We start from the raw sequence: 17,103 nt of genomic DNA, 5'->3' as shown, positions 1-17,103 counted from the left end.
GTTTCGTGCGCTCTTGGAGAGTTTACGCACGGACGCCTTCGACATGGCACGGATAACTGTTTACTCCCGTTGAAAACATCGCGTATCCAAGGAGTTATTTGGATTTTTTTCCTCCTGTTTTACATGGATGCAACACAGGACGCTTTAAGAGGAATTATATGGTCGTACCGCATCTGCATCGATCTGAAATAAAGTTACTTGGAGACGCGTGGAACTATTGTAAGTAAACGATATTTAAATGGCCAGTTTAAAACGTAAAATAATTAATGTAGACTTGTAACTTTTTTTTTATACAATTTCTGGTCTTTAGATATAATTATTTAGAGATTTTATTGAGAAAATGCTTGATTTCATTGTATCTATATAATCACATTGTGTCTATCAAAATGTTTTTGTGCGTTATGGGCAGTTTTTGGCGACATAAGTTGTGGTAATTGAGTCTAACGGTTTTAATATGGCTTGTTAGGCTGTGTTGTATTCCTCCTGTTCTGCTTAAGGTTTTTTTGACACTTTCATTAGCTCAAAAACGTTTTGAGTTCTTATGAGGAGTGATTATAAACAAATTTGATAAAATAATTTTCATAGAGGACGTTTGAAATTTTGCATTTCTTCTGCTTGGGTTCAATAAGACCCAAAGTTTAAAAAATATGACGAAATGCATTGAATGGTCACATTGTGTCTGTTCACTTTTGGCAGTTTGGATTTATTTTATTGTAATGTTTTTGGTTTTGAAGCATGACCCCAATCAGTAGTTGTCGCATTTTTTGAAAAGTGAATAGTGTACTTACTTTGTGGTGCAGTAGAGGGTTAATGCTTTATTAATATCTGTGAAATGGGCTTTTGGTTGAGAAACCAGAATGCACCGTGAGTTTCAAAAGAAAACAAGGTTTTTATTTTGTAAAATGGCTACTAATGTTTTTCAAGGTCTCTGAGTATTTGAAGACAACCCCAGATAATGGGGAAAATTGGAAAGTAACTTTCTGGAGGTTTAAAAGTAATGGTCTCGTTGACATTTGCTGCAAATGCGGAGTTTATAGAGTATAACATAATATATTACACATTTTTGCATTATGGTTTTGAATAGAAAGTGTGAAAAAGTCATTACTGTAGAGAATATTGATTCTATTCACCAAGTGTCTTTCCTGCAAAGTTATTATATTGAGGATTTTCTCTCTTTTCCTGGCAGATACATGCTTGTCTATAAGCTTTCTTTCAGCTACATTGTGCCATGGCCTGCTGAATATAGCAGTTTACTTTCATTTGAAAGTATATGGGCTCATATAGTAAAGGTTTGAGCGAGACTGGAGCATGAAAGCATAGTGCAGGTATTGTCTTGATTCGTTTAGTCACAGATAATGCAGGGGTCATTAATCACTCTAATGTGACTTCAGGGGCCCCGTATCAGAATGAGTCTGGACTGAAGTGCTCTGGTTCTGCTTTTGAGAAAAGTTTGGCTTAATAATTTGCTTTGATCTCCAAGAAATTTCGATTTATACTTTGTTGACGTCTTATCCAATAAGTTTGATGGCAAAGATCTACTCTAGGAGCAACTCGAAAAGGACAGCCATCATTGATTCTTTCATGAAATGCGTACCAGCTTTTTAAGCATTAATGACTCAAACGTGTTTGTTTTCGCAGTCTTTGTTTTTTGTTGCAACTTGTGAACTCACAAGTGTGCTTTAGTTTCTAAATGTCACTATAATTGGATGATTTATCATAGGTGATTACTGTCATATCTTGAGAGATGTTAAGACAAATGCGCAGGAATGCAGCCAAACAGAAGCCGTTAGCCGTGACTGTGGTCTATAGACCTGTAGTTTCGCTCATTTTTCTTTTGCCGCTAAGCAATAACAAACAAGAAATCAATGAAGTCGGGAGGTGTTAGAATGAAGGAATTTTTCAGCGGATGTAAAAACTTTGTCGAACTAACTTTGATTTCCCGTGTGCACTCCGTGTCACCTTTGGACGAAAAGTTAATTGAATTGAGCTGAGGATATGAGTTCTGGGGAAATGTCTTTTGTAAGGTGTCTTCCCCAAGGTTTTGAAATTCATTTCTGCAAAGTTATTCCTTCTGGTGTAGTTTTTTGTTTTCCTACACTTATCGCTGTAACCTTTTTCCCCCATTTTAAATAGGGATCAAAGGACAATGCCTTAGAGAAATTCTGGCCACGCTATGGCAAAATAAATATTCTCCCGACTTCACAGAGAAGAGAAGGGCAGTGCTCTTGCATTTGCTTGCGTTACATATTTAGCCCTCTTGTTTGTGTGAGCAAGAGTAGCTAATGATCACTCTAAATATAAAGTGTGCCATGCTTTAATGAGCAGTATCTCTCTTGGATTTAGTTTTCTTTTAGCATTATAGATCTTATAGCACTTGCTAAAGTACCATTTTATTGAATAATGTTCCGCACAGCCTTGTATTCAATGGCGCCATGGATAGATTTAGCACAGGAAATGCTAATGGAGTGGCAGAAATTTCAAAACAACAATTATACAAAAAGCTCCCTCTTACAGTGGTTATTGTAACCAGTGTGTGCCAATGTGATCGTAGTTGTAGATAAAATTAGGCGAGTTTGTGTAACGGGGAGAGCAGTGCAATTATCAGCTTGGGTTTTGAATGGCAGATGCAGTGGTGGCGGTAATGGCAGCTGCGCTGCAGCGCCTCACATTATCAGCAGAAAAGGGAGGGGAAGAGAGATGTTCGCCAGCACCTAAGCTCTGCCAGCTAATTGTGTTTATTCCTCTTAATTTGTCCCGAGTGCTAAATCGGTGCTCTTCAGCTCACGGTGGGTGCAATTTGTCTGGTGGTTATAAAAGAACGAGTGCACTGTCTTTGAAACGAGCTCTTCTGGTTTTAATGCGACCATCGCATGCATCCACATGCACATCCAAGCAGAAGGAGCCGAGGCCTCTCTGTTCAGCCATGGTTGCCGCCTTACGCTACGACCCAAGGGACAACCGGTCAGTCTGACGGAATTATCAAGCACTTGTTCGGACGAGTTCCCGAGTAAATCGCTACATTGTCCATGACAAGCCTTGTTGAAGATGAGGAATAGCCTCTGCTGGTAAATTATATTAACTCTCCGCCCTATGTTGCCCATTCTGTCCAACAGGTTAGTGGCAAATCTGAGATAAGATGCCAAGCAAACCTGCCCCTGCTGATGGGATTGATCCATCTCGCTCAAAGTTTAATTTCATCTCACGCTTGGCCAGCTGCCTACGTGACGCTGCAGGACTGATCGTCCGGTCTCTGGGCTTTCAGTACTGCGGCGGGGCTGATAAAGCCAAAAGCTACTACCTTCTCCCCACGCTCCCTAAGCTTAAAGCCCTCGCCGCAAGACTGGATTTCGAACCAATGATATGCTCCGCTTGCTCTGATGCCGTGATAATGTGTTCATGACGGTAGGAGGGCGTAATATCCATGCTACACCCGCCACCCAACCTCTGCCCCCCCATTGGCCTCGATACGTTTGGCTGTTTTATTGGGGGCACTTGTTGTTTACCCTCACCATAGTGATTTTCTGCTTTCTGCTCTTTAAGTATGATGACCAGCTGGCACTCTAGGTTGACGGGCGTCCCGCCCAGCTTGGGACGTTTAGACAATACAGATCTGTCATAAACACGCCCCACCTTGGCTTCAATCTGAGTTATGACCCCTCGGAGGGTTGTGGAGACCCGTCCCCACCCTGTTCTCCATGGCTGGAGGTCAAGATGCCATCTGTGATTGGTCTACTTATTCACCACTTTGGCTCGATAGTTTACAGACCCCCCAATGAACCAGATTAAAGGGTTGGATCTTTGTTTGATAGACTTGGAGTGGTTATGACCTTTCTTTGGGGCGACTCCAATTAGACTCCTTCAAAATACCTTCAAGTCATTAAGTGGAACCAAAACAATAAAGCCCATGAATCCAAGGTAGACTACTCTTGAATATCTTAGATATCCCACTTTCCAAATGTCATGGTACTAGTTCATTGATGTGTGCTGGTTTAAGATGGTTATCAGGGGTCTTGCTTGGTGAAGCGTAGGAATTTGTTGGGGCAAAGACAGGATGCTGGTTCGGTAGTTTTTGTTTGGGACCAAGTAGAGTTGAAGGGGTTTATAGTGACCCTATAGAAACCTCAGGGCCCAGTTAAGGGGGCAGTTTTCAGTATGAGGGGCTTTTTCATGTGCTAAAAGCTGCTAATCCGCTGGCCTTTGTGTGGGAGCAGAAAGCTCTGGGCAAGATGGGAAAGCCATGGCTTTTTCAGAGCCCAGCCTTTTGTTGTCATTTTGCCCAAATCAGGGGACATCTGTTAGGATCGGGGGTAGATTCCCAGCTGACAGAGGGGAACGGGGTTGATGGAGGAGGCGGGGGAAGGACAAGATACGTTGGTGGGGGTGGGAATGTTTGAGGGCTGATGGATGTGTGTAACTGTTTGTAATGCAAGCATGAAAACACAGGCCTCTGGGAGCCGGAGCCATATTTGTGTGGACAGAGGGGCCTTGTAGTTATGAAACAGTCAGTCAAGGGTAGATGGGGTTAAACACGAGTAAATACCTGCCTGTCAATGCAAGCCATGCTCCCTTAATTAGGAATGACAAAATGGTTTGACAGCAGAGAAACGGGGAGCGCAATAGCCTCTAACTAGCACAAATGTCAACATGTGATTAAGCTCTGTTGGAAACTCATTACATTCCTGAAACGCGGATCTGTTTTTCAATAAAAATCACATCTCTTTTTGTTCTAGTCAGTGCTGAATTAGCGTGAGTGATCTCACTCAAGTACGTTTTTTTTTCATTTGCATTTGTGCATTACGAGTGCATCAAATTCAAACACTTCTAAAGGGTGAACCTCACGAAAATGTGTTGCATTTCACCCAAAAAAACAAAACGAAAGCGTTGCATAAAGAAAATTAAGTTTAATCATGACAGTTATGCACATTGCCATCTAAATTCCTGTTACTATATTTCTTTTTTTAAGAAAAAGTATTTATTTTGAGTGATTATTATTGCTTCAATATTGCAGTAAAAAAAAAAATTAATTTTAATTTATTTACCATGAATTATAATGTCATCTTGGCAACTAGATTAAATAAATAAATGAATACAATTTATTTAAAATATTTTATTTGGTTTTAGTTCATGTTTATCAGTAAGGAATTATTATTTTTAATGATTTTAGTTTCAGTTAATATTAATAACCCTGATGAGAATTTAGGCAAATGTGCTTAACTGCCATAAAAAAATAGCAAATAAATAAATATTTCAGTAAATAAACATTTTAAGCAAAACATCTCTACGGTATATAATGTTCTTGGACAGGTTTTGTGAGATTCACATACTTCTTCTCAAAGTGAAATTCTATGATTCGTAACCATTCCAACTAAGTATGATTTTAGATTTAGTTTAAAGCGCAGAAAGTTAAAGGTGGAAAAACATTACGTTCACTCCTGCATGGCATTTCAGTTTCGAGCCTCTGTAATTATAGCTGTATTGTGTTCTCAAAGAGAACAAGGATGCTTTCAACACGACTGAGCCGGGGATGCTATGGATCCTACGTCAACGGGGCGTAAAAGAGCGAGTGCGAGGGAGTTCACTCTCTCCATCTCTTCAAGCGAGAGGGAAAGATGATTTGTTACACGCACAACATCCCCCAACCCTGGCCTCATGCGATGTGACATTTTGACGTTTAAATACAAGGCCTGCATGACGCCGGCTGATAATATCATTAACTCCTATTTAATTGCAGCATTAAGACGCCACCTGAAGATGTTTATTGTATTTGAGGGATATGATGGCCGACAACGTTTTCTGTGCTGCTTTTCTTTTGTTCATTCATATTAGAAATTGCCAAAAGCCTCCTGTCATTGAATACATAATTGCAAAGTCAGATAAATTGGGAAAATCAAATGAATCTTTGTACTGCATGCAGAAGTAATCCCTTTTAAATTAATACCGCCTTTGCGGCAAAATACCAAAAATAATTTTTGGTTACCCGAAGAACCTTTCAGTGAACTTTCTACTTTTATTATTTCAGAATGTTTGACCAATTCTTTTTTTTTTTAAACATTTAACTATTCAACATAAAAACATAACTAAAATACATGATTCCAACATGCTTAAATGGAAACGTTTGACGCATTTTGTGCATGAAACGATAGTCTAAAAATGCGTCCCTCAATGTTTTTTTCCCATTCCATTGCCCGAGTCACATCTTTGTCAACGCAAAAGCGCATTTTATGTGAATTGCACTTAGCGATATGTTCTACGTTACGGTCCTTCATAGAGCACATCACATGTGAGCGGTTTATCACGTGCGCCATCATGTGGTGAGATTAGTTTTTTTTTTCTCTTAATGGTTATCATTAGTGTCTAATTGTAATGCTATTTCTAATATTTCTATTCAAAATCACGATTCCTTTACAAAAAATAAAATCGTGGCAAAACGTAAATATAAAAACTTATAAATAGGAAAAATTGCCATTTCTTTTTTTAATAATCGAAAAAAACTATTTTTCCACTATGAAGTACCTTGGAAAGATTTCATAGATGTTGATGATTCTTCGTGTGACCATCGACGGCAATAAAAAAAAGAAAAATTTGGTGTAGGAAAAATTTTGTAACCCTTTATAATAAGGTTTCATTTGTTAACCTGAAGATTCTACAGCATTTATTAGCCTCCTGATATAGTATTATAATATTTGACAAATTGAGATGCCACCAGAGGAAGTTTACGATTGCCAACATAGTGTTTTTGTGATACTTTTTTTTTGTGCCTTCACATTTAACATCGCCAAAAGCCTCCTGCCATTGAAAGCATAATTGGAAAGTTAGATATATTGAGATAAACAAATGAACATGCAGAAGTAATACATTTTAAAAGCCCAACCGCCTTTGGGGGAAAATACTCACAACCTGCCAATGAGTCTGATATTGTGAGTCCAGGATGGAGCCGTTTATCTCATTTGTTTGTTTTCCTAAAGGCACCTTTTGTTTTGTGCATTTTGAGGTTTTTGTCCCATTTTGGTCCTAAATGAGGCATGAAGCCAAACTCACGCAAACGGGGATTTGCAGGGAATGAAATCCTGAGATTACACTCGCGATCTGCTTTTATTAGCTCCATTACATCCTCCGTATACTGACCTTGTTTCGGCGGTGCTTACACAGGTGTTTTATCTGACCGTTGGGGACGGGATGGGCCGAATGAATGAATGAAGAGATGAATTGTGTGTTATCTTCCTCCTGCGTGATTGGGGAGGTGATAATGTCGCCAAACAGCAGGGTGTAGCCTGAGCTGCAGTCGACTAAACTAGGAGCCTGTAATTGAACGGCTCTTCCACTTCTCTAGTGTCTCTCGCTTTGGGGAAATTGTGAGAGATTAAGTCCGTCTGGAGTTTTTGTGGAGGATGTTTTCACGGCGGTGGTTTAGGGACATTTATGATTCAGATAAAGTGTTGGTGATTAAAGGCAACGAAATTGACTTAATACATCTTCCTTCACTAAATAAAAGTTCAAAAGGAGCTTTTGTAGTGATGCTATAAAAAAAGATCTTAAAGAACTTTCTTTTTTTTAATATGAAGAACATTTATTAATCTAAACATTTTTGGGTTTTTTTCAATTATAAAGGACCTTGGGAAGGTTCCATGGACATTACAGGTTGTTCATGGAAACATCAATACTAATAAAGAAAAAAACAATGTGTAGAAATTTGATAGCACTTTACAGTAAGGTTCAATTTGTTAATATTTATTAACTACTTTAGTTAACATGAAGTAACTATGCATACGCATTAATTAGTCTTGGTTTTTAACAGTAATTGTTGTTTATGTTAACATTAGTTATTGCAGTGTGAGTTTACATGAACAAACAATGAACAATTGTATTATTTACTAACATTGACAGAGATTATTAATTGTTTATTAAATAAAACATTAATATTAACAAATGAGATCTTATTGTTTTATCTTATACGTTTTTTAAAATTAATATATAATTTAAAATAAAAATGAAAATATTAATTTTGTCTTAATCTGTATAGTCAATCTTTATAATCTTTACAATAAAAAATATTAAAGAAAATTATTATTTTCTAATTCAGCACATTTATCATAATAAATAAGAAACAAATTTTGTTGTTTTTTATATAATCTTTTATTTTTCTTATTTGAATTATTTTTAGATTTGTTTTTTATATAAAGTGTTTAGTTGTTTGTTCTTGTCTTTTAATGAATCACAGTTAATTAAACCATTTTTAATAGTTTTTAAAATTATTTTTCTTAAGTATAATTTTTTTTATACATTAAGCGGTTTAGCATTTGTTTTTAAAAATAAATAAACAAGCAAACACATTGGGTTTAGTCTGTATTGTACATGATAAATATTTTTTTTTTATAAATTTTAATTTTTTTATTATATAATATAATTAATATTAATATTATATATTTGTATTTAAGATTTTTTTATGTTAAGTCTTACATTTTTTGTTCATATTTTAAATAAATACCTAAAATGGCGCAGAAAGTAATTTCACTCAGAAGTTGCTATTAAATTGAACCAATAATAACAAAGAAATGGCGAGCAATATGTTGACTTAAACATGAAATGGAAAGCACTCCAATAAACTAAAAAATCTATATTTTTTTAATTGTTTAGCATGATTCATTCTTATTGTATGTACGTTTCGATTCAACTTGCTAATATGTCACGTTACAAACGTTGCTAATTAGCATTACTAATGTCATTTGTGTGTCTCTCATCTGCCTCTTTACCTTGAGTATGAAATGTGTCTATTAGCAATCTCTATTAGCATCTGAACCTTAATACGAGGATGAGCTAATTAGCTAAGAGGCCTGTACGCTGTAAATCACTGCACTCTTGTTCTCCAAATAGTCGGCAGAGAGACGTGCTAGTCATTTGTAGCAAAGGCCAGTCTTGTTTGAGTTTAGCGCGACGGGTTTTGAAAGTGATGGATGGCCATTGTTCCCTTTGTTTATCTCCGCAGATATCTGAATCTAAAATGCATGAAAGATCTGAGAAATCAAGCTAAATGTATTCAACTGAGAACTGAAGGTCAAGCTAAGACATTCGTGTTTGTGTGTGTGTGTGTGTGTGTGTGTGTGAGTGTGTGTGTGAGTGTGTGTGTGAGTGTGTGTGTGTGTGTGTGTGTGAGTGTGTGTGTGTGTGTGTGTGTGAGTGTGTGTGTGTGTGTGTGTGTGTGTGTGTGTGTGTGAGTGTGTGTGTGTGAGTGTGTGTGTGTGTGTGTGTGTGTGGTACCATGATTCAATTACTAGCTGTTTGCTGAAGGGATTTGTGTTGCCCATATAGGCAGCCGTATTGTGGAGTTCGTTTAGCCTTATAAAGTGCAGAAGTATTGAGTCGTCTGATATGAATATTACTTTCATGGATCAAATAAATCAGTCTTTAGTTTTTATAGCATTTATATCAGTGTAGACAGGAGGCTCATGCATCCATTGCTGTGGCTTTGTAACTCCGCCCACTGTGGAATCTGATTGGTCCAAATTTTAAATATATAATTATTAAATATTAAATATGGTCCAAATGTTAAACATTATAAATATTAAAATCTGTTAATTCATTATTATTATTATTATTATTTATTTGAATTTTTTTTGTATTTACATTACGGTCATTTATTCAATAATTTGTCTTATTTATATTTAATTATAAATAAATATAATAAATACTTTACATTTACTGTACTATGAATATGCTAAAGAAAATCAATATATATTTAATTTTATATATATATATATATATATATATATATATATATATATATATATATATATATATATATTCTAAGTGTCTAATTGTTTGCTCTTGTCTAAAAAAAAAAATATATATATATATATATATAGATTAGTACCTTGGATTATATGATTGAAAATCCACTCAGTTCCAGTGTTTTTTTTTTCCAGAAGTGCTTCTCAACTCCTGAACCCGGTGTTGTTTTGAGCGTGTTTTCCCATTGAACCCGTTTAATGATGACCGCAATGCCTCCCGACAGGAGTTTTGAACACAAGACGAGCAAAATCAGCAACGAATCCTATAAAATCAGCAAGTGTTTGTGTCCGAGGAGCGTCGGCAGGCCTCCTAAAAACAGTGCATCGATTTCTGCACGCGTGCCAAACATGCATCAGATCTAAGCACAAACACACACGACGGGATGCATGCGGCAGCTCCAGATCACACAGACTCTTGCGCTTCAGTAATAAGATGCAGGATCTGAAGGAGGTGCGGATGTGTGTTCATAGACTCACCGTGGGCTTAATGCTGGAGGAGTGTGCTGCGTTTCAGAGGTCAGAATCAGACGCTCACTGCTGCTCGGGAAGGCTTGGGCTTTCACAAGGGCTCCGTTCCAACATCATCTTTCACTGCCTACATAGGCAGCTGCCTACTGATATGACATCTTTTATTAAGACTGAAACGAACCTCATGACTGATTTGGTACTACCTATAGTCTTTTCAGTGCTCATATTTGTAATCAACATTTTTTATGCTTCCTCTCTCATTTTATGTTGAATTTTTTAGTTTTTTGAACAAATGGCATGCCAAACTACGCATATATATATATATATATATATATATATATATATATATACAGTCGTGGTCAGAATTATTGGCACCCTTGGTAAATATGATCAAAGAAGGCTCTGAAAATAAACCTGCATTATTAATCCTTGTGATCTTTTATTTTTTAATAAACACAAAAATCGAACCTTTCATTGAACTAAAACAATTGAAAATGGGGGAAAATCTCATCATGAAATGTTTTTTCTCAAATACACGTTGGACACAATTATTGGTACCCCTAGAAAGTCTTATGAGTAAAATATCTTTGAAGTATATTTCCATTCGTATTTACAATTTTCCTTCTGTGCATTCTGCGGTTTACTGCCAAATATGCGTGTGAGTCTGCCTTCAAATGTGGCCCAAAGGTTTTAGAAGGAAGTGTGATTCGTTGTGGAGTAGCTTTAGCTCAGTTAGCGTGATATCATGCGTTCAGGAGTGTGTGTTAGTTGATGTATGTATTGTGGCAGAGGAATCAAGCCAGTTTTTAACAGTATGAGCACTGAACAATGGCTGTGTACTTGCCATTTATCTGTTTGTATCCTCCAGCGATGTTCAGCTGCAGTGCGACTCACGGATGCCCGCTCGATTATCAGAGCACCACCCATGTTCTGTCACCTCCTAATTAAAGGCTGTCTAAATTGAGCCCCGGGAATACGGCGGCCTGTAGTTTTTCCTCGTAGGCTAAATAAAGTCGATGCCGGGATGAATCGATACACAGCAGGCACTTTCCACAAAAAGGGTACAAAATAAGACTTGAACCTTTAAAATACCACTTTATTTTTATAGCAGATGTCAAATTATGTTTTATATGTGTGTAGTAGTGTTTTCACGGTACCAAAGTTTCTGTATTCGGTACCGATACCAGTGAAAATCCACGGTTTATCGGTACCAATTTCATTTAAATTTAATTTCATTAAACATTTAATGTTTTGGTAAATAAAGGGGATTTACTATTAAAATTAAAACATGGAAGAAATATTGTGAGATTATTTCATTCAACAGTAGTAGTAGTAGTATCATACATTCTACTAAATAATAGTAATATATTTCTGGCACAATGTCTTTTAAGTAAAAACAAACTTTTATTTTGACGGGTTGCCGTGAATACCTTTAAATTGACAATGGTTTTACTCAAATAAAATGGTAAAATGCTCGTGAAGTGACTCTCGGAACAGTTCTGGAGATGTTGTATGTGTATTTCTGTCCTCATTGAAACAGCTGATGCTGAAATCACTGCGAGCGTCACACGCGCTTCAGTCTATGTAGTAAACAAAACCGCGCGTCTTTTCCATTCATTCATTCAGAGACACAGAATATGCAAGATTCATATTTGAATTGACTTTTGGGGCTTAATACTTACAGATACTAGTCCATATGGCGATTTGATTTAAGTGTAATGACCTACTTTTCATTAATTCATCCAAACTCAATTCCGTGACATTCCGTGTTAAACTGTAAATTCCGTTTTATAACTGGATTCTGAGATTCTGTCCGTGTTTTCTGCATCGTGGAAATCATAGGGCTGTACGGGTCAAGAACCGGGTTTGCAGACATTTTGAATGAAAATATATAAAAATAAATTTATATTAATTATTTAATGTTTAAATATGATTTATTTATACTGTTCATGTAAAGAAAATCATTTAAATCTAAATTGAATTAGTATAAAATGTCAGTATGGATATCAAGACTTTTAATAACTTGTTTTTCTCATAAATGAAATTTATCTTGATGAATGCAAAAATTTACATGAAAATAATATTAATGTATAAAAATAATAAAAGTTTAACAAAACAACATTATTAATAGTACTGTATGAATGTGTAAATATGTATTATCAATATTTAAATGCATACATGTATTATAAATATTTAAATATGATAAAAAAATAAATTTTGTTTAAATGTAATAACAATGCCAGAGTGGGTATCAGGACTTTTGATAAATGAACAGTTCTCATAAATTAAATCAAATATATTTGTTTGAGCATTATTTGATTAAAAGGTTGAAAGGTTGATCTTGACAGATGCAAAAACATTTGCATGAAAATAACTTAAGTTAAACTAATTTAATAAAATCAATATAACTCAAAATAATGCTATTAATCATATCATATTAATTTATTATCATACCTGCAAACTAGTCACTTTTCGGCGAATGTCGCGTGTAGAGCCGAAGAGTTTTGTTTTTGTTTTGTTTTTTTATGGGGTTGTCTGTCTGAGCAGAGTGAGATAGAGAGAGAAATTACAAGTTCGTTGACAGGAGTGTGTTCGACCAAAAGTCTCTTTCTCGGTTCGACTTGAAGGTGCATAACCGATCAATCAAAGCCATAGACGTGTTTTGTGCCTCCAAGCAGCACAGTGTTTCGTTACTGAATGAATCCACGTTTTTGAATGAATCAAGTGAGTCAATGATTCAGTAACCCATTCATAAAGACAGTAGTCACTTGCCTCGTGTTTGAATGAATCAAGTGAGTCAATGATTCAGTAACCCATTCATAAAGACAGTAGTCACTTGCCTCGTGTTTGAATGAATCAAGTGAGTCAATGATTCAGTAACCCATTCATAAAGACAGTAGTCACTTGCCTCGTGTTTGAATGAATCAGCCTTTGAATGAATGACTAATGTCATTTACCCCCATCTACTTGTGCTTTGGTTTCATATTTAAAAGTAATGCCTTTTTCCCAACATTTTTAACTTGTATGTTCAAAAATATTTAAAACATTAATCTTGTAAAATTATTTATGCATTTGAAATTTTCTGTTGGAAGTGCATTTATGGCACCTCAGCTTCATTAAACCGTCTGCGTAATGCCACTTCAGATGCAGCTTTTGTTTCCTAGTTTGTTGAAGGTATGCATACTCTAATGTGAACATTAAAATGCAAAAATAAATTACTCCACTGCTCACAAAGAGAAGTATGAACACTGACGACAAGAAAGTTGCGCTGTCCAAAAAGTTTGTGGTATAAATGTGTTTTTTTCACTTGAAGCATATGTTGTCTTTTTCCTTTATTTTGTTGTCAGAGTCCACCAGAACACTTCATTTACATGTTAAATTCATAAACAATGTATTATGGGGGAGGATGCCCCCAGACCCCACCTACAAGGTTTCAGTTTTTGACCTCTTGTGAGTTTGCAGTGACAATGAATATAATAGGTACATAGTTTTTTTTTTTTTTTTTTGATGAACTATTTGTAAAAAAAAACTGTTTCTTTATGCATTTTCTGCAAAGATTTGAATAAAATAAGTTGTCCAAATGATGTCACAATTGCTTTTAATAGTTCCCACTCCAAAAAACATTGGATTTGGACCTCTATTTCTTTAAACATGAAGAGACACCAATTTGTACCCTTTTTGTGTGAAGAGCCATCAATAATCTATGCTTCACGATATTTTAGGGCTGATTCATGAGAGGTGCATTAGGACGACATGAAAGAGAGAGTCCAAATGGTCTCGCTCGACATGCTTTGCGTAGATTATAAGATGATGAAACGATCTGTTTGTGTTTGTGTGTGTGTGCGCGTGTTGTTGTTCATGCATGTGCGTGTGTGTCGGCACAGGCAACAGCGTGTGAGCTGGCGGGGAGTTCCGGTCTGTGTGGAACGAGGAGGCGAGCGTGTGACTGTATGTGATGCACTCATATCCGCCCAAAAGAAGGAAAGGAAATGCAGAAAAACACATAACGAGTGAAAATAGAAATCACAGTGCATTAAGAATACAAGAAGCCCCTGAATATGTGAAAATATATTTAAAGAAAGGTGGAGCCAGGCACCAAATGGACGCTGTCTTCTGGGTCTTGCTTGTGTCAGGCGTCTGAATTTGACAACCTTTTAGTCGTACATTCTGCTTGCAATTACCTAAAAATGTGTGTCCCTACATTTAGCGCTGATAAATTTATTCACTTCAGCTAGGGTCGCACTGAACACCCTTATTCGCTTAACTAAAAATGTTAGCTCTACCAAAACAACAAGATCTTGATGTCTTGTGACTCAAACACAGGAGCTTTGATAGCTCAGATGGTGGCATGATTGTAATTTGTGCAAGCTAATATCGTTAATTTAAGTGTCTAGTAAACAACATCTCTGTTAGCCATGAGGACACCGCAAAGGTTTATGGTGCTTTTTTAGACTCCAAATAAGGAAGTATCCCAAGTATGTTTCATGTTGTTCGGGTGCTTTCATGTGGCTTCTTCCCATACAAACATCTGAGGCCAGCGTTTGATGTCCGTTGCCATGTTGCGCGAAGCTCCATGCGGGACATCAGAAGCTTCATGCCGGAAAGTTTTAACATCTCAGGGAAGCAGCATGGTGACTTCCTAAACGTTTCTGTGGGCGAGGTGAAAATTTGGGGATCGTTGCGCACAGCTCGAAAAAGTCAAACTAGCCATTTTTTTCTGGAAAACATGCATATCTGAGCTCAATTTATTATTATGGCTGAGAAAGTGTGAATTTTGGAGAGTCCAAAGACTGGTATTAAAATAAATTATGATTAGCATAGGTTTCCCGCAGGGTTCTGTCCTCTGTCCTATTATGTTTTACTTAAAATTATATTATAGTGGCTTCTACAAGTCAGTATTTATCTTTGCTCTGAAGTGAAATACTCCTCCAATATGTGTTCACTAAAAACATCCAGCATAACGGTAATAATTGTTCATCTGCTGGAGCTGCTCAAGGAGGGCTATTGATTTTCCTCCACTCTCTTTGGCTTGTTTTTCTTTATTTTGCCTTTGGATTCCAGCTCAGTGCGGTCGGCTCTTGCACAACACATTGTGAGGTTTCCTCCTGCTTCTTGGATGCCGTTCAAGCTGGAAAATAGTAACACGAGTGAAATTCGATTACGGCGACAGAAATGATGCTCATTTAAAAGGCATGAAAGTAGCTATCATCAATGGATTGCTTTGTCCTAGAAGGGGTTGCGCCTTTTAAAGATATGAGCCTCCGTTGTTGAGAAGGGTGCTGCTGGCATAAACACACACACACACACTTATCGCACACGAATGGTTTCATGCTTGTATTTTAATTTATAGCCAGTGCCTTTTTTTCCAGATTTAAAGGCCTATGTATGTATGTCTTTTTTGTGAGATTCGAACTGAGCCCTTTATGCTCTGTTTTTCGTGCAGTTTGCAGTTAAATGCAATGAAAACATGAAGCATGTTAACACAGTTGCAGTAGCAACCCAATTTGTGAACAATCATTTTATTATTTTTATTATACAGAGCTATTTATTGTTTAATTTTTGAATTTAATTGTATTAATAGTATTGGAGGATTGAACTCATTTTATTTTTTAAATTCTTCTCCTTCCTGCCATCAGAATTGCAGTTAGGAGCTTCATTCGGGTTTATAGATGATAAATATCAAAGACGACTGACGTTTGCCCTCTTAAATTCAGTTAGTAATGAGCAACAGCATGGAGAAGCCTGGCAGCTGAATATTAATCTCTTTTCAGTGAATGTGATCAGAATCACTTTGCTTTTAAAATCATCAGAACGTAGAGACACATTGTCTGGATTACTGCAAATTAAGAACCGTAGAACAAAATTAATCTTATTATCAGAGGCATACAAAGCAAATGTGAAATTGAAAAGTGCTAAATCCGACTATTATAGCAGGGTACAAACCTTTGGTTAGTCCATGTATTCCTGGCACGTTGGTCTGTGGTGCTTGTGTGGGAAATACGGGTTCAGTTTAAGCTTGGTTCTTGTTTTGTTCCTGTTCCCTGTGGCTCTTTCCTATAGTGTACTTTCACTAGTGGCAAAAGTTCAGAAATCCTTTGTCTTCTCAACAGACAAGTCAAGGTACACGGAAGTCAAGTGTGTCATGGAAATAGCTAAAGTGCCTCATGCATATTTCATCTAGATGGGTGTCTGAAATAGAGTTTGTGAGTGTGTGTGTAAGGGTTTTGTCCGGCTCCAGTATAGATTTCTGTCATGGTCTCCTCTGCGGATACTGTTACTCTATAGACAGGCAAAGATTCACTGGAGCTTAGCTGACGAGAGGGGCTTTAATGCTTACAGATGCATCCAATTACCCACATAAATAACCACGTGAATTGATGCTAGTTCAAAAAGAGGCACATTTGTGGTTGTTAATCTGGATAATTTAGGTGATAACTTGCTCTAAAACTCCTTTTCGGTTAACATCTACCCTTTTCCTATCACCATCTGGCTCTATTGTGTTATGTTAACACCATTTTTCAAAACCGAATCCATTCCCAATTGATAAAATCATGTCCGCCCTACATTTTCTTTGTTAAATATCTAGTTTAGTTCAGAAACACATTTGTCAAGTTGAAGGGGTTTCAAATATTGACAGTATCTTGGAAAGTTAGTACACCATTTTTGGGGGCTCATTAAAAATAGTTTTGGAGATTCCAGGGTGTCTTAGCAAACTTGTTTACTAGTCTCCCATGTATATGTCCCAAAACATAACCCTTTTCAGCTTCTTGTACCCCAACAAGACAATTCCCAGCTAATGCTTGTTGAGCCACAGCCCAGGATCCATTGTTTACACAATGTTCAATTGTAC

At 36.7% G+C, this 17,103-nt stretch overlaps 1 protein-coding gene across 1 annotated transcript in view; it reads left to right on the top strand.

The window, feature by feature from the left end:
* The window catches only part of LOC306867644 (receptor-type tyrosine-protein phosphatase S-like), a 166,258-nt gene that overhangs the window by 9,420 nt on the left and 139,735 nt on the right, over positions 1-17,103 (top strand). The window lies entirely within an intron of this gene.

The sequence above is a fragment of the Barbus barbus genome, assembly GCF_936440315.1.
Source record: "Barbus barbus genome assembly, chromosome: 49".
Classification (NCBI taxonomy): domain Eukaryota; kingdom Metazoa; phylum Chordata; class Actinopteri; order Cypriniformes; family Cyprinidae; genus Barbus; species Barbus barbus.
This window is presented reverse-complemented; position numbering and strand designations above follow the sequence as displayed.